At 37.0% G+C, this 17,247-nt stretch overlaps 1 protein-coding gene across 4 annotated transcripts in view; it reads right to left on the bottom strand.

The window, feature by feature from the left end:
* The window catches only part of MEGF10 (multiple EGF like domains 10), a 372,223-nt gene that overhangs the window by 208,599 nt on the left and 146,377 nt on the right, over positions 1-17,247 (bottom strand). For 3 of the 4 annotated variants that reach the window (XM_073802466.1, XM_073802465.1, XM_019924338.3), the window contains one exon: positions 4,333-4,453. The exons of the other annotated variant lie outside the window; for it this stretch is intronic. The gene's annotated coding sequence lies outside the window, so the exon portion shown is untranslated. The remainder of the gene's footprint in view (positions 1-4,332; positions 4,454-17,247) is intronic. 4 annotated transcript variants of the gene reach the window in all.

The following is a 17,247-nucleotide window of genomic DNA, read 5'->3' as shown; positions in this document are numbered from 1 at the left end:
TTTCTCTACCATTTGACCTATAGAATGAACTTGTCTTATAATAATGATTATAATAAAGTCTTATAATAAAGTCTTATAATAATAAATAAAGTCTTATAATAATGATTAGGATTGTATTACATTTCTAAATTAACTTGGGAAGGATTAATATCTCAAAATATTGTCTATTTAGGAAGGGGCTATGTATCTGCATCTATTGGATCTTCTTATAACTTTTTTCCTATAGTTTTATAGGTTTCAACATATGAATCTTATATTTTTGTTAGGCACTTTATGGTTTTTATCGTTACTGAGAATGGATTCCATTTCTGTTTTATTCTTTAATATATTGTCAATAATATATAGGAAAGCATTTATTTTTTTCTACGCTGATTTTGTATCTAGCCACACTGAACTCTTTATTGATTCTAATAATTTTTTCCTTGGATTTTCAAGGCAATCTTGTGCAAATAATTATATTTGTGTCTTTCTTTCATAGTATTTATATATATGTACACATATATATGTTATTCTTTTTGTCTTATTGCATTAGTTAGAGTCAGATTCCATTTAAGGTTAAAGAGCAGCAATGCTAGGAGCAAATTTATCTTGTTTCTAATGTTAATAGGAATGTTTCTTATGTTTTATATTAAATATGATATTTGCTCTTGGTATATGCTAACCTTTATCAGCTTAAGGAAGTTTCCTTCTATTGCTAGCTTGCCAAGACTTATTGTTTACTTGTTTTTAATCGAGTGATTATTGAATTTTAGCAAATGCATTTTTTGCTCATATTGAAATGTCATGAGGTTTTCCTCCTTTGATCTATTTACGTATGAATTACATTAATGGATTTCCTTGTGTTGAGTCATCCTTGAATTAATAATAGTTAGGTGTTCCAGGAGCTATGTATACACATTTAAGATTGTTGTATCCTCTTGACAAACTGACCTTTTTATTGTGAAACTTATTAATATTAATAGGAACATCTAGTGCATTTACATTGAATATAATTATTAATATGGTTTAATGGGTTTAATTCTACCATCTTGCAATTTGTTTTTTATTTGTCCCATCTCATGTTTGTTACTTTGTTGGTTCTTTCTGCTTTCTTTGGCCAATAAAATACTTTTGAATACTCGATTTTATTGCCTCCTTTTCTTTCTCTCTCTCCCTTTCTTTCTGTATGTGGGTGTGTGTATTAGTGACTGCTCTTAGGATTACAGTGCACATCCTTAACTTATCACAGTCTACCTCTAATTAATATTATACCATGTCATGTAAAATATAAGAATCTTCCAACAGTTGAACTCCATTTATCCCACCCAATTCTTAACGCTATTGTCATAGTTTACGATCACATATGTTAGAAATGCCACAACACAGTTATTATTTTTGCTCAAATCAGTCAATTATCTTTTCAAAAAATTTAAAGATAAGAAAATAAAATTTATTTATATTTACAATTTTCAACAATCTTTATTTCTTCTTATAATTCTAAGTTTTATATTCAAGCCAGTGAACTTTCTTTAGCACTTCTCTTAGTGCCGTGACTATTATAAACAAATTCCTCAGTTTACATTCATCTTAAAATATTTTTAGCTTCCATTCTAGAAGAATATTTTGAAACATATGACACCTTGGGTTTTATGAGTTTCTTAGATCTGCATAATGATTTTTTTCACCAAGTTTTTAATACTTTTGGTTATTATTTCTTTAAATAGTTCTGACCCATTCTCCTTTTCCTTTTCTTCTGAGATGTCAATTACATGTGGGACAAGTGATACTATTCCATAAGATACTGAGCCTCTGCTCATTTGTTAAAATCTATTTTCTGTTTTCTAGTTTTGATATTTTCTATTGATCTGTTTTCAAACTTTTTATTCTGCAGTGTCTAATCTCAAGGCATTGAGGGAAATTGTCATTTCTAGTATTTTTAATTGATATAAACTTTAATATAAACTTTTTTATAGTTTATATTTCTCTTTTGAGATTTCCCACCTCTTTGCTCATTATGTCCATGTTTTCCTTTAAATTCTTGAACATGTTTATAATTACCATTTTAAAAATTATGTCCTAACTCTAAAATCTGAATTATCTCAGGATCTCTTTCTATTGCTTGCTTTTTTGTCTTGATTATGGGTCCCTTTTTCCTACTTCTGTGCATATGTAGTAGTGCTTTTATTGAATGTTGTATGTTATGGATAACATATGGTAGAGCATTTGGATTTTGCTGTCTCTCCTTTAACGGTGTAGCATTTGTTCTGGCCAACAGCTACATAACTGGGTAATTCTCTTGATTCTTTGGGCTTCATTTTATGCTTTGTTTGGGCAAGCGTATATTAATTTTGACCTTAACCATGGGATATGGTCTTACTCCTGGCTCCTAAAAAGTGACCTTTCTGAGGTCTCAATTTAATGACTGATATGCTCAGTGAAGTCTTTCCACTATGACTGGACCAAAACTTCAATATCTTTTAGCACTGCATAACCTCTGGCATTTCCATTTATTTCTTAGCTCCACTGCAGCTGCTGTCTTGCTGGATCTCAGGTTCTTATAGAATCTTAACCTATAAATGTAAATCCCAGACCAGCTCTCAGCCAAAGAGCTAAGGAGAATCTGCACACTGACTTCTGAGACCTTCATCTGTACAGCTTACTCCTCTCTGGAATCCTATTCTGCTAATTCCAGCTCCTCCTTTACAACCCCTCTGTTTTAATTTCTGCCTCCTCAGCTCAGTGAGACTGATGTTCTTCTCTCGGGCTTCACCTCCTTGTGCCACATCCTGGGAAGTGCCCCCAGACATAAAATAAGGTTGAATGTGGTGCTTATCTCATATTTACAGACTTTCCAGGACTCTAGTCCTGTACTGCCTATTATCCAATGCCTAAAAATTGTCACCATGTATTTTGTTCAGTTTTTAAATGGTAGAGTAAATTCAGTAGCAGTTACTCCATGACAGCCTGGAAGTAAACATCTAAGAGGAAACTATTATCTTTTTAATCCTTGCATCTTACTTCATTGGTTCATTTCACTGTATTTTCTTGCTGCTCCCCCACTAACCACACACACACACACACACACATACACACACTGGCACCTTTTTGAATAATGGGGCTATGTGCTTTTTTCTCTCATGGTCTCACTTAAAATTGGTTTTGTTTTAAAAAAATTTTTAAACATGTTTTAATTTATTCTTTATCAATGTCAATGCCAAATTCATAGTTACAAATATGGATCCTCCTTGTTTGACATTAAACCTTTATCATATTTTACTTTCTCTTTTCCACCTCTCTCCTCACCTGACATCTCTAGGGAATGTTTATAGCATACCTTTTTCTTTCTAAAATTCTTTGTTATAAATTGAACTTAGTTTCACAGGCACATTAAAAACAATTCTTTAGTGTTAAATCTAAATTTACTTCTCACTGCTCGTTTTTCTAAAAACATAGCTTTACCTTTATTAAATTCTGTATTTTGATTAGTTTTTGCTTGAAGGTCTACTTTAAGTTATATTTTTTAAAAAGCATACATGAGTCATATAATTTCTGAATTCTTACAAATCTGAACCAGGTTTTCATTTGTCCTTGCATTTAGGTAATAGCTTGGCTCAGTCTATAATTCTTGGAACATAATGCTTTTTCTTCAGAAGTCTTTACATTTTCTCTGAGGTTTTCTGGCATTAGTGTTGCAAATAAAAAGTCTAATGACGTTTTTTAGTGACCTTTTTTTTTCACAGTTGGCTGCTTCCAGCATTTGTTCATTATTCAGGCCATGGAAAACCATCTGGGTATGATTCCTTTTCATTATACTGCCTAGTCTTTGGTAAGTTTTCTCCATATAAACAATGAATCCTTCTACTCTGAAATGTTTTTTCTTTAATTATTTCTTGACATTCATTCATACTATTTTCTCCTTCTGGAACTTCTGTAACAACAATATTGCTTCTCCTGCTTCAATCTTTTCTGCCTCTCAACTTTTCTCTTGAATTCCCAACTCTCAGAGTTCTAGAAGAATGTCCCATAGTTATTCTTCTTTTTATCTCTAAGATCTATTTTTTGGTTCTTGATTTTTACTTTACTTTTCAAACAAAAGTAATATATGATGCTTTTGAACCTAAGAAAATTAGCTTCCCCACCCCCAAGTTCTTCCCTTTATTCTATAGCAACTGTTTTACTAGAGGTTATTTAACCTAAATACTCAACATTTTATCCCCCTCATTTGAACCACTGAATTTCTCAATTTACCTGGCAATTTTTCTCTTATTCTTACAGAGTAAGAATGAATTTTTCCAGGATGAACACCCAAAATGTGAATAGTGGCTCATCAGTGTCCCCTTAATTTACTCCTACCTGTGCCATTTCCATCTCTAACTCTTTAGCTTCAGGGATGCAGATGAAAAGTTTCCGATTATGATGCATAAATGATCTTTCTATATTCCTTTTACATTCCTTGGGTTGTTTCTTTCTGAAACTGGAAAGAAGAAGGCATCAAGCATGTGATTAGGATACCATATTTGTCACAGCAGTTTCCACTTATTTTTCCTAGACTGTGACAAGAAAATTTTACTTTTGTTTCCCACTTAAAATTCTTTAAAAGAAAAATTGGATATACTTCAAGTTCCTTCCTTATAGAGAAGTAGGAAGGTTGTTCTGGTTCCAACAATCTTATGAAAAGAGTCCCTTGTGAGGAGGAAGGGGAAACACATTTTTAAGTTACTTTCCTCCCACTGAAAACATTTTGAAATACTTTCCTTGAAACCACCTTTGCAATCCTGAATTTATTGTGGACTTCTGTGTCCAACTGCCTAAACAAGAAATAGGGAAATATGCCCATGAAAGTTAACCTCTGCTGAATACAACCATGAAGTAGAAAAAACACAGGGAACATCTGTATTTTATACTGTCAATATGTTCTCTCTTATTCTGGAAGCACAGGTTGTCTTTCCTCTGTCAGCTGCAAAAATATTATCTCTCTGCAGGAATGAAACAAGTGTGGAATATATATTATGCTACCACATTACATGCATACCTAAGCAGAAAACAAAGAAAATAACCATTTAATATATAACTCAATTTTGCCTCCAGGGACAGATAAAAATTTTTATTATAATACCCAAATGGTACAGTACATAAATATACATGGGAAATGTGATAGGACCAAGCCAGGCTCTTTTGGCTACATGCTGGTGGCTAAAAATTTATCATCTAACCTCATCCTAATCTTCCCTTCTCATAGACATGAAGTAGGCTATATTTTTTATAAGAGCCAGGAATTTGGAGCAAAGGAGATCAAAACTGATCACCATTTTTCAGCAGATCATTAATTTCTAAATGTCTGTGGAAAATAACTATTGACTGGTATCTTTCAGTTTCATTTCAAGCATAACACCTTATACTGTTTACTTACGAAACAACGAAGATAGTAAAAAAAAAAAAAAAACTAAACGAACTAAATTGGTAATTTAATAACTTCAGATGATTGGTAATTTAATAACTTCAGATGGTTTAGAGGTATTTATCCCTTTTGAAATCAATAACCTTTCGTTTGGAATCTTAAATCCACTTTAATGAGCATTCTGCTGGCAGCTGTTTTATTTAGGATCCGAGCTTATACAAACAAAAGTAACAGAGGCTTTTACCTAGATTACAATTTACAGTTAACTTTTGCAGACCACATGACTGATTTGAATGTATAAGTCCCTACAATTCCATTATACATGTTTCTTAAAAATTTGAATGCTTTTAACCAGAGACGAGCTTATACAGGACGAGTGTTGTCGATGTGAGGAATCTCGATGTTGCTCAGTTATTTGCAGCATGTCTGAAATGGCTCTTCTAACACTGGTTCTGTCTTTGAAAGCCCATACAGAGCAATAACATGACCTTCTTAGAAGCAATAAGTGAAAAACACCCCTGGATAATGCCACTGACTTGCTACATAAGTTGCATTTTTATTGAATTATCAAATTGAAATATTTGTCAACACATAATACCCTATTTCTTTGTATCTTCACATTCACTCACTCTGTTTTAATTCTGACAATGTCTTCTGCACTATTTCTTCTCTATAAGAAACTTTTTGAGGTCAAGTAATCTATCCGTATAAAACTTATTAGAAACATCCTCCACAAAACAAGGGGCTGAATTTATTGTCACTGTAATCTGCATTGCTCTGCCTCTGTGCACCAGGGACCTAAGTAGCTCTGGAAGCCTCCAGAGTGTGTTCAGAAATGAAACTTTCGACTTATCACTGTTTCTCTGTGAGATGCTGTCCTATCTTGCACTAATGTTGCCTCCTGGGAGCACTTCAAAGCTATCACGCCCTTAATACACCAAAAAACCATGCTGCATTCCCTTCATAGTTTACAAAATTCTTCATAAAAACAATGACTTCATCATCTGTTATAATTCTACTTTCCACAGGGATCAAAAACTAGTCCTTGAGCCATGTGAGAGATAGCACCAAGTAATGCCTCCCCACCTGTCCCTTTCCCAGGGGCCTTTAATACAACCTCTCTTTAAACCAAAAAAAGAAAAAGAAAAGAAAAAGTACAAGTCACACAGACAGACTCCAAATCCCAGCTTCTGCTCAGCTGGAGCCCCTTGCCCCATTTAAAAATATTCAAAGATCACCTCTTATCCATGAATAACCTACTGTTGCTCCATGAATATCTCATTGCCATGCTTACCTGAGACTGAAGCTAGCAGAGAGGAAAGCAAGCGGGGAGATGAGGAGAGCCCCCATCCTCATCTTAGCCCAAAACCAGCAATCACCTTTGGTCTCCCTAGTTGCATGTGCCAGTAAATTCCCCTTTTTGCCAAAGTCAGTTCGAATTTGGTTTTATATCACTTGCGACTGAAATAATCTTGACTAATATACTAATAATTACCAAATTTTATTGGGTTATGTAAATATCATTGCCTCGGGAACTTGAAACAACAAATCCCTGGGATTTCCAACCGTGAAAACTACAGTCTGATGAGTGATTTAATTAAACCTGTACATATAGATCACTCCCCAAGCTACATACATAGAAATGAGGAGAGACGAATCTGAAGGAGACAGAAAAAAAAACTTTCGCATTTTGAAACAATGTATTAAGAAGACATGTGCCCAATGTCTAGGATTGGAAAGATAAATGATTCCATTTTATGTTGTTATTAAATTGTATGACCCTTCATTAAAGTTAAATGCATTTAGAGGAATTAAGCTTATCAAAAACTTGGCAGTGTAATATAAGTAATGGTTCTTTGTTTATTTGACGACATCCTCCTGTGAGTTGATTCACAATTTTAATTTTGGAAAGCAGTATTTCTTTGATGGGGACTGATGGAATGATGCGAACTGCTACATTGTTTTGCATGAAGTCATATTGATTGTGAAAGGAAACAGAGGCCAAGTGACAACCAATTTTTCAAGGAGCATTATGACAGTAATGTTTCTATATTGTCAAAGGGATCACAACAAATTAAGAACTGAAATTAAACTTTAGGAGACAATCTCCTATCCTTTTGAAGATAAGCACACCAGAATTCTATAACGACAAAAATTCTAAATATTTTTAGTGGAAAAACCTTATTTAAAAAAATATGTATAAAAGTTATGTACCAATACCAAGCACCTATTTTGGACACAATGGTAAGCGGAAGAAATGGTCAGCAAAACAAAATACAAGAGAGAGCTTGCAACCCAGTGAGAGAGGAAGCATTAATCCAATCACAGAGAACTATAATTCCAATTGGGATAAATGTCACCAGAGAAATATGCCTACCACCATAGAAGACAATACTGGGGGCTTTACCCTAAACAGATAGATGAAGGAAGGATTTTGTGAAGAAGTGATATTTGAAGAACAAATAAGCACTAAGGAGGTAAAGAGGGAAAAGCACATTCTGGTGAGAGGGACGAGCCTCTCCATGGGAGTAGAGAAGGATGGGGTAAAAATCAGAAACCTGAAAGGACTGTGCGCCCAGAACCTAGGGAAAGGAGGTGGAGAGTAAGGAGAGGCAGGCTGTGCAGGGATGGTAAGTTTTCTCCTAAAGCAATGGGCAGACCTTGAAGGGTTTTAAGTGGAGCCTGGGAAGATCAACTTTGCATTAAAAAAAAAAACAACCCTTTGGCTTCAGTCTGGATAATAAATGGGAAGAGAAGTCAGGATGCTGGCAAGGGCAAACAGTAGTTGGGCTAGGGAGAAATGGGGGTGAGGCCAAGACACAGAAAGGGAGAGACAGAATCTGTCATGGCAGTTTACGTTCATCATGTATTGAGAATCAGCACCATGAAATCTGACTGAAACATTAGGGAAGATTTCAAATATATTAAAAAAGTAGACAGAATAATATAATGGACTTCCCGTACTCAACACTTAGCTTTAACCATGTCCGACTAGCTAATCTTGTTTTATCTAAATCCCCACTCATTTCCCTGCTCCCATACACATATATATATATTTAATTATGAATATTTCAAACCTTCAGAAACGTTGTGAGAATAGTACACCACCACCAATTTGTCATTAATCTAGATTCACTAGTTGTTAACATTTTGATAACTTGTTCTACATATGTGTATGTGTGTGTAAATATATGTATTTCATCATCTATCTCCTAAAAGCAAAGTCTTTCTCCTAAACAACCACGACACAATTATCACACTCAGGAAAAGTAATATTATCTAATATACAGTCCATATTCGAAAACTTCCCATTTGTCCCAATAATGTCCTCTATAGGTAGTTTTCCCCCTGACCCAGAATCCAAACAAGGATTATGCATTGCATTTTTTGGTTCTGTCTCTTTATCCTCCAATCTTAAAGAGTTCCTCAGCCTTTTTGTCTGACATGACATGGATGCCTTTGAAGAGTCCAAGCCAGCTACTTTGCAGGATGTCCTTTAATGTGGGTTTGTCTGTTTCCTCATGATTAGATTCAGGTGAAACATTTGGCAGTACCATTACATAGAGGGTATTGTGTCCCTCTCTGTGTATCACATCGGGAGCCATATGATGTCAGTCGTACGGCTATTAATGATGATTCTTTCACTTTTTCAACTGCTTGGATTCATATCCTATAGGCATAATCCATTAATGAGGAAACCAGACAAAGACTGCACAATATAATTTCTATTTCCCCATGAGTATCTTAATGCCAAAAGACATTAACATAGGTCATTTACACAGACAAAGCTTTGTCGGTTTTATTCACGGAAGGTAGATATAGATCATAAATAGACATGGACTGGGAATAAATATCCTGCAGCAATTAGAAATTGGCACACTTGGGAATTAGAATCCTAAGAAGTAAAGTATGAAGGTGAAGCTTGTGGCCTCAGGAACCAGACTGTCGGGGATGTCATCCTGGCCCTGCGGCTCACAACCTGTGTGACCTTAGACAAGTTACCTGCCCTTTCTGGATCTGCTTCCACATCTGTGACATGGGTAATCATTAGCACTCATATGTCTGGCTTGAGTACTGAGTTGCTACACATGCAATGCACACAACAAGCTCTCAGTGGTGCAATGATGATGTTTGCAGTGAAGGACCATTAAACTCCATGTGTTGACTAAAAGAAGAACCTAGGTCTTCTTTATAAAAATATTGTCTGAAATTTTGACCCTGTTAGAAATATAATGTGGTAAAATGTCAACATGTTTGCATAAAATCACTAACATCATCATCTAGTGAGAACTACTTAGGGCAAAAGAGTTTGATTTTCACATCAGATAACAAGCACTTATATTTCCCAAATAATAAATGGTAATCTTAACAACGAAATGTGTCCAGTGACATTTCCCATTGAGGATTTTATTACCTCCTGATCATTAGTGATATGTATGTGATCTGTCTGGTGAGTAAGTGTACATATAGTATTTACACGCCCATGGAAAGATCTAAATCACAACTAGAAAAAGGTGTGCTCAGAGGTCTAGTCAAAGATCTAGCCTAGTCTCAGAATCACTTCTTAAACCTTACAATTACAACATGGTTTTAAATTTTCTAAGATATTTTTCTGCTTAGGGAACTCAGCTACAGTATGCTTACCCACTGTCTTGTATTTGTATTTGTCTGTGTGGTGTTGATGGCAGCCCTAGTTGTTTTCCCTGATTGTATCCCATTACCCTTTTTTGAAACAATAACTTTCTTTTCCCTATGGAAATTTCACTGTTAGTCATTCATGGCTTAATAAAATTATCCAATTTTTAATATATGGACTATTGTTTCCCTTAAGTGAAATAATTATAATATCAAGTAGAACAAAAGAGTAATCCTTAACTTTGCATTTTTATGATTTGAGTTTTTCCTAAAATGTGTAGCCATAGTGGAAATCTTTTTGTTTTTCCTTGCAAGTGATATAGACAAAAATGAAAATTTCTCAAAGTTAGAAGTGACTTGAATTGTTACTATTTCGTTTAGGAACAAAGGAGTCAACTGACCTATCCTAAAATTTTAGAATAGGGAAAAGAAAAGAAAATGTAAGTAACAAAGCCTTGACTTTAGTACCATATCCTGGATGGCTCAGGAAAAGACAGGCAGGGTGAAAACATCTAGAGAAAACAGAAATAGAGGAAGGGAGCAGGGAGAAGCAAAGAGACAGAGGGAGGGAAAGTCCAATATGGCTGGTCCCTGAGTCCTAAAATTTCACCCTTCCCAGGGCTCAGGGTAACTGCCCCAGCCCTACCCTTTAAGACCACTCTTGGGCTTGCTTCCCTCAACACCCGCTCTGGGTGTCCTCCTGCCCCCAAACCTCAACTATTACACCTCCAACCCACTCCACCTACCAATACCCCAAACATACATGGTATGTCTTCTTTTTCTTCATTGTCGTCTTTTATTTTTCATCTGATTCCTTCCATTTGTCAAAGTTAAATAACTTCCATCACAGGCATAAATTTAACAGTCACAAAACCTAGATGTACATAAATCTTCATTTCCTCAAAACTGACTTAGCTCACAAGCCCCCATTTCCACAGATGGAAGAATACCTAACTTTGCCAATTTAAGGAAAACTCAGACATTTCTGGTTCTTCTCACTTTCTTTGGACTAATACGAAGTCAATAAGAAATTCACACTCTGATTTCCTTCTCTTCCTTCCATTGATCCTCTAAATGTGGAGGTAGGAACCCATAATTATAAGGGTGGAGCAGCACATACTACAGAGAAGAGGGAGTTCAGTCTAAAAGAGAAGACAGTGAAATAGTCCAGTAAGTGCCCAATCACAAGACCAATGAGAGTGTCAGGGGAGCAGAGTGAATATAAAAAAGAACAGAGGGAGAAGACAGAACAAAAGCTCAGCCACAAGGGGCCAGAGACAGCTTCAAAGAGGAAGCGATTTTTAAGTCAAGGGTGAGTAGGAGTTAGTCAGGTTAAGAAGCTGGGTAAGGGAAGTCACAGGGACCATTTGCTAAGGCATGGAATCAGGGAAACTGTGACATGCTTGGGAAATGCAAGCAGCTCCCTGTGGCTGGAGCACAGGGAAGGTTTGGAGGAGCGGGTAGAAGATGAGTCTAGAGAGGTGAACAGAGGTGTACATCAAGCTAAGGAACTGGGTGGGATCGTATTCTCTAAGCCAGGAGTCGGCAAACTGTACGTGAAGTCCAGATCGGCCTGCTGCCTGGTTTTGTACACAAAGTTTTAATGGACTCAACCATGCTCATTTGTTTACATAATATTCATGATGCTTTCACGCTATACCATCAGTCAAGGACTTCTGACAATGTATGGCCATCAAGGTCTAAAATATTTATTCTCCATATCTTTACATAAAACTTTTGCTGACCCTTCTGCAATCCACTTGAGAAATATACGCATCCTCTTTTTTTGCACCCATTTTTTAATTCTTTTATTGAAGTATAGTTGTACAATATTACATAAGTTACAGTTGTACAATACAGTGATTCACAATTTTTAAAGGTTGTACTCCATTTATAGTTATTATAAAATATTGTTATATTCCCATATTGTACAATATATACTTGTAGCTTACTTTATAACTAATAGCTTGTACCTCTTACTCCCTTACACCTTTATTGTCCCTCCCCCCGCCCCTCTCCCCATTGGTAACCACTAGTTTGTTCTCTCTATCTGTGAGTCTGCTTCTTTTTTGTTATATTCACTAGTATGTTGTATTTTTTAAATTCCACATATAAGTGGTATCATGCAGTATTTGTCTTTCTCTGACTGACTTATTTCACTTAGCATAATGCCCTCCAAGGCCATCCATGTTGATGCAAATGGCAAAGTTTCATTCTTTTTATGGCTGAGTAATATTCCATTGTATATAGCTATACCACATCTTCTTTATCCATTCATCTGTTGATGGACACTTAGGTTGCTTCCACATCTTGGCAATTATAAATAATGCTGCTATGAACATTGGGGTGCATGTAGCTTTTTGAATTAGTGCTTTTGGTTTTTTTTTGGATATATACCCAGGAGCGGACTTGCTGGGTCATGCGGTAGTTCTATTTTTAGTTTTTTGAGAAACCCCCATACTGTTGTCCACAGTGGCTGCACCAATTTACATTCCCACCAACAGTGCATGAGGGTTCCCTTTTCTCCACATCCTCGCCAACATATGTTATCTGTATTCTTTGATGATAGCCATTCTGACAGGTGTGAGGTGATATCTCATTGGTTTTGATTTGCATTTTCCTGATGATTAGCAATGTTGAGCATCTTTTCATGTGCCTGTTAGCCATCTGCATTTCCTCTTTGGAAAAATGTCTATTCAGTTCTTCTGCCATTTCTTAATCAGGTTGTTTGTTTTTTGATGTTGAGTTGTATGAGCTGCTTATATGTATTAGATATTAATCCCTTATCTGTCATATCATATGCAAATATTTTCTCCCATTCAGTACATTCTCTTTTTATTTTGTTGATGGTTTCCTTTCCTGTATGTACCCTCTTGAAAAGAAGAAGTTCTCAAAGACCTGACGTGCCACTTAGATATGTTTAGTGTATTGATATTTATATTTGTGCAAACCTAAAACTAGCTGTAAGCATCTTATGCTTATGGCTCTTACATAATTATACAAATTTGCATATTAAATTTAAACAAAAATGACATTCAAATGAATGGTATTAATTCAATGTGACAGATGACATCATTTGTATGGAAACAAATTTCCACTCTTAACATGGGACTGGCTACTGAATACAGGTTCTTTTGAATTTAGCAACTTAAACCACTTGGGCCACATGATGGTTTTCCTTACTTGAACTAGGATAAAACCTATGTTAATATAACAAAAGATAGTGACTTCATTGAACTTCATGTGTCCTGATTGCCTTGTTTTGGGCTACAAAGTCTCTGCCTTCTTTTCTGTGTCAGCTGTTGATAATTATAGTAATGCCCATTTGTACAATAAAAACACAAACACACATGCAGGCACTGAAATCAATTGTCAGTTCTCAGTTGTAAGGCAGCCACTCAGGTAATCCACAATTGCTTGTATTTTTTCAATGTCATCTAGATAAAATAAAGAAATTTGAAAAATAACACAGAGAGCTACAGATTCTGGATACATGCAAAGCTGAGGAAGAAATCTAACAGATATTTATTGTGGCAAAAATATAGCTAAAAGGAGCTAGTCCAAGCTAGGCGAACTCAAGAGGTGGCAATGGGTTAGAGAGAAGAGGGCAAATATGAGAGTTTTCGGTACACTATCTGGACAAGACTCTAACATCAAATGGTTGTGAGGAGGAAGAAACGCGAGGGAGAATTCTGAAATGACTCCCAGGTTCCTGGCCTGGGCATGGACATTCATCAAGGTGGGAAAACACAGAAGAGGTGGAAGTTTGTGAAGGAAAGACAATAAGTTCACTTGGGTGTGTTGAAATTAAGGCAACTGGGAGACTAAGTCTTTATCCTGAATGCAGTTAGGTATATTGGACTGCACAGTCATTAGCAAGGACTGGCTCAGACAAAAAGATTTGGGAGCTAGAAATAAGTGGTTGTTGAAGTATTTATACAGTTGAGCGGGTCCACATATAGAAAAGTAAAAAGTGAGAGCACAGAAAAGCACTAATAATGCTCAATAAAGAAATAGCCATTAGAGACAGTTGTATAAATAACCACATGTATGCATCCACAAATATTATCAAGTCAGGATGATCTGTGCTGATGGAGGGAAACTGTAATATGCATAATATGAAATACCAATACGAAAATCACTCTGCCTTTGGGTGGGTGTTTGCAGATTTACTTTTGTTTGCTAAAATTTGGTTTGCTCTTCCAGAAGGCACATTAACTTGAATAAGAAGGCAAAATGGTATGTAATGTGGCCTTCACTGCTGGTTACCCACCCAGTATCCATTTCCCCTTCTTTCCTAACAGATCCTTAATTTTTCTCAGGCTGTCAGTGTGCCTGATGAGAACTGCATTTCCCAGCCTCCTTTCACCTATGAATGGCCATGTGACACAGTTCAGGTGGGTGAAATATAAGTAAAAGTCACCAGATGGAACTTCTGGGAAGGCTTTTAAAAGGCAAATAGACTCGGCTGCCTGGATGCTTCGTCCTTACCCTTCATCCTGCAGGGAAACATCATTTGAGGCGGAACAACCGTGTTGTGACCTTGAGGCCCCAAGAACATGGTAAGGATTACTGGATGGAAATATAGGATGGTCCCGTGGACTTCACGGAGCCCCAGTATCCGCTCTAGACTTCCTACTTCCAAATGTAAGCAAGAATAATAAAACCTCTCATTTTTTGTCACTGTTTTCTGTTTCCTGAGGTATAGTGCAATTTCTACCCACCCAGAAGCCCTGTTTGAAAATGGTCTTAGGTAAAAATCTCTCCTTAAATAGCCTGTAAAGTTAATGTAATGTCCAGGAAAAAATGAAGAGTTGATTCTCACCTAGATATAACAGGAAGCCTGTCAACCCTATCACTTGATTAGACAAAGTAGGGGGAAAAATGGGGGTGGGCAGCCAGGAGATGAGCTGGCCATGTTAAACAGATTCCCTCTAAGGCCGTGTCTACCAAATCTCCAAATTCTAACATCCTCCACCATGTTTTTATTTTTGGTTTGCATTTTCCCCCCATCCTCAGCATAGTGGAAGAAAAAAAAATGAACATAAATAGGAATACTCTTACTTACTAACATTCAGTGGCTTCTCATTTTCCACTCAATTAAGAATACGTAGGATACTTTATTGAGCTATTAATCTGTGATTTGTTTGACCAGTGTTTTCCTCCCCTATTCTAAGCAAGTAGAAAGGTTAACTGCCGTCTTACTTCGGGGGAGCTTTGTGGTAGAATCTTGAAGGCAAACTCCCTAATACTCCTGCTGGCTGATTGGTCTTGAGGAGTCTGAGTTCCATGGGAGACAGAGGCAAAAGCAGGTGCAGCGAAGAAGAGAACAGACATAGCCCCATACCAGAAAGGCACGGTGGTGTCTGCAAACAGCAGGGATGCCCATCGTACTCCCGGCAGTACCTGGGGGAGAGGAGAGAGCCTCTGAGGGGCTTGGCTGTGTGGTGGAATGAAGGAGGCTGTACCCTGGACAATGGGGTTCCCATGTAAAGAAAGATTCCTGCAGCCCCAAAAGAGCACAGAAAGAGAACAACTGCCATTTAAGGGTCTTTGACAGCTTTGACAAGGAGACTCCCATGATCAGCCAAAAGTTAGGGGCAGTTCCTCTGTGTTTCAAGGAACCACAGCAGTTTCTGAGATGCCGAGGGAGGGAAAGAGAATCCGCAGTAGACAGACTGAATGTACTTCAGCGAGGTGGGATAAAGCCTCAGAGGAGTATCTTGCACACTCCATTTGTGATTCAGGAGTCATCCCCACTGCCAGTACCAATTCCTTCTACTGGAGCCTCAGCCTCAGCAGCACAGTCTCCTCAGCCTGGTGCCCCAGACACTGGCTTTTCTTCTCCTGCGTGAATCCTATGCTCACGAGGCTTTTCTGCCTCAGTTTTGCTCAGCATTTCTGCAAAATGCATTCACTCACAGTAAATAAGTGTCCATTTTTTCAACCCTCAAGCACTTTCCTTTCACAAAACTCTCCTTGATCCTGAAATTGTAAGTCATAATTTCCTCCTTTTCATCTCCAAATTACTGATGACTTCTCTTCTTGGGGTATTTACCCACACTACCTTGTGCTACGCTCTCCTATCTGCTCCCTCACTACACACACCTTTAAAAAAATGTATTGAACATCTACTGTGCACTCTGAGGACAGTGACTGTTTCCCAGGTACCCAGCATAGGACCATATATGTATTCACTTACCAGCAAATACTTTGCGAGGGCCTGCTATGTCCCGGCCCTGAAACACTACAAAAAACAGAACATGGAGTCTGTCCCTGAGATTCTCCAAGTCTGAGTATCATGCATGGTCAAGGCTCACAGGAGTGAACATAATAAATTCCCAATGAGTAACTGTTGATATAATTCTTAGGATTTTAAAGCTGTATTCAGCTACTTAGAGGAAATTTTAGCAAAATGGGTAAGATGATTCCTGATACTTCAGAATATGCCTCCAATACGTGGGCAGTGGGGGAGGGGTGGAGTAACCACTGCACTTATTAGAAATATAAAACAGCAAGAAAAACTTAAAAGTGTGCCTTAATCATTTCCATTTTGAAACTAGATAATTTTTATTTTTCAAGATAACTGTGCAAATAAAAATATTACTCCTTATTTAAAATCCATGAAAAATGCTGAGATGAAGGAAGTCTTGTCCAAAAGCTACTTTCTCTTCTCAGGACTTGTTTCCATAGCCTTTCATTCTTTTCTGCTGTCACTGCTGCTTTGGAATTTGCTATTATGTGTAATAAGACTCCATCACAAATGTTTGTGGGTAGGTCAAGAAATGTTCCCTGGGGATCTTGGCACAGTGCATTGGAGACTCAATCCCTGATCTCCCTTCCCACGGTCCTCATCCTGTGCTCAAGCTCTCTGTCTCCTTCCCAGTTCTCCATTCTCCTGACTCTACTAGCTGTTGGGGGCAAACTTGCTGTTTTCAATCTCCCAAGTATGTCACAAATCTTCTATCTTCGTCAGCTAGTGAAGGAAAGAACACTGGCCTGGAATCAAGAAGCCCAAGGTGATTTGGTCATTTTTTTCAATCAATAAATATTTTAAAGCTTTTTCTATAAGTCAGGTATTGGACTAAGCCTTAGCAAACAATGATGAACAAGACAGTAAAGTCCCTGCCTTCAAGAAGCTGACATTCCAACAGAGAAAAACAGTAAACAAGATTATAGATAATGATAAATGCCAAAAAAGAAAGAAATGGAGTAATGTGATAGATAGTACCTGT

This window comes from Tursiops truncatus, chromosome 3, assembly GCF_011762595.2.
Source record: "Tursiops truncatus isolate mTurTru1 chromosome 3, mTurTru1.mat.Y, whole genome shotgun sequence".
NCBI lineage: Eukaryota > Metazoa > Chordata > Mammalia > Artiodactyla > Delphinidae > Tursiops > Tursiops truncatus.
Note: the sequence above shows the minus strand (reverse complement) of the source record. Positions and strands in the feature narration are given on the sequence as shown.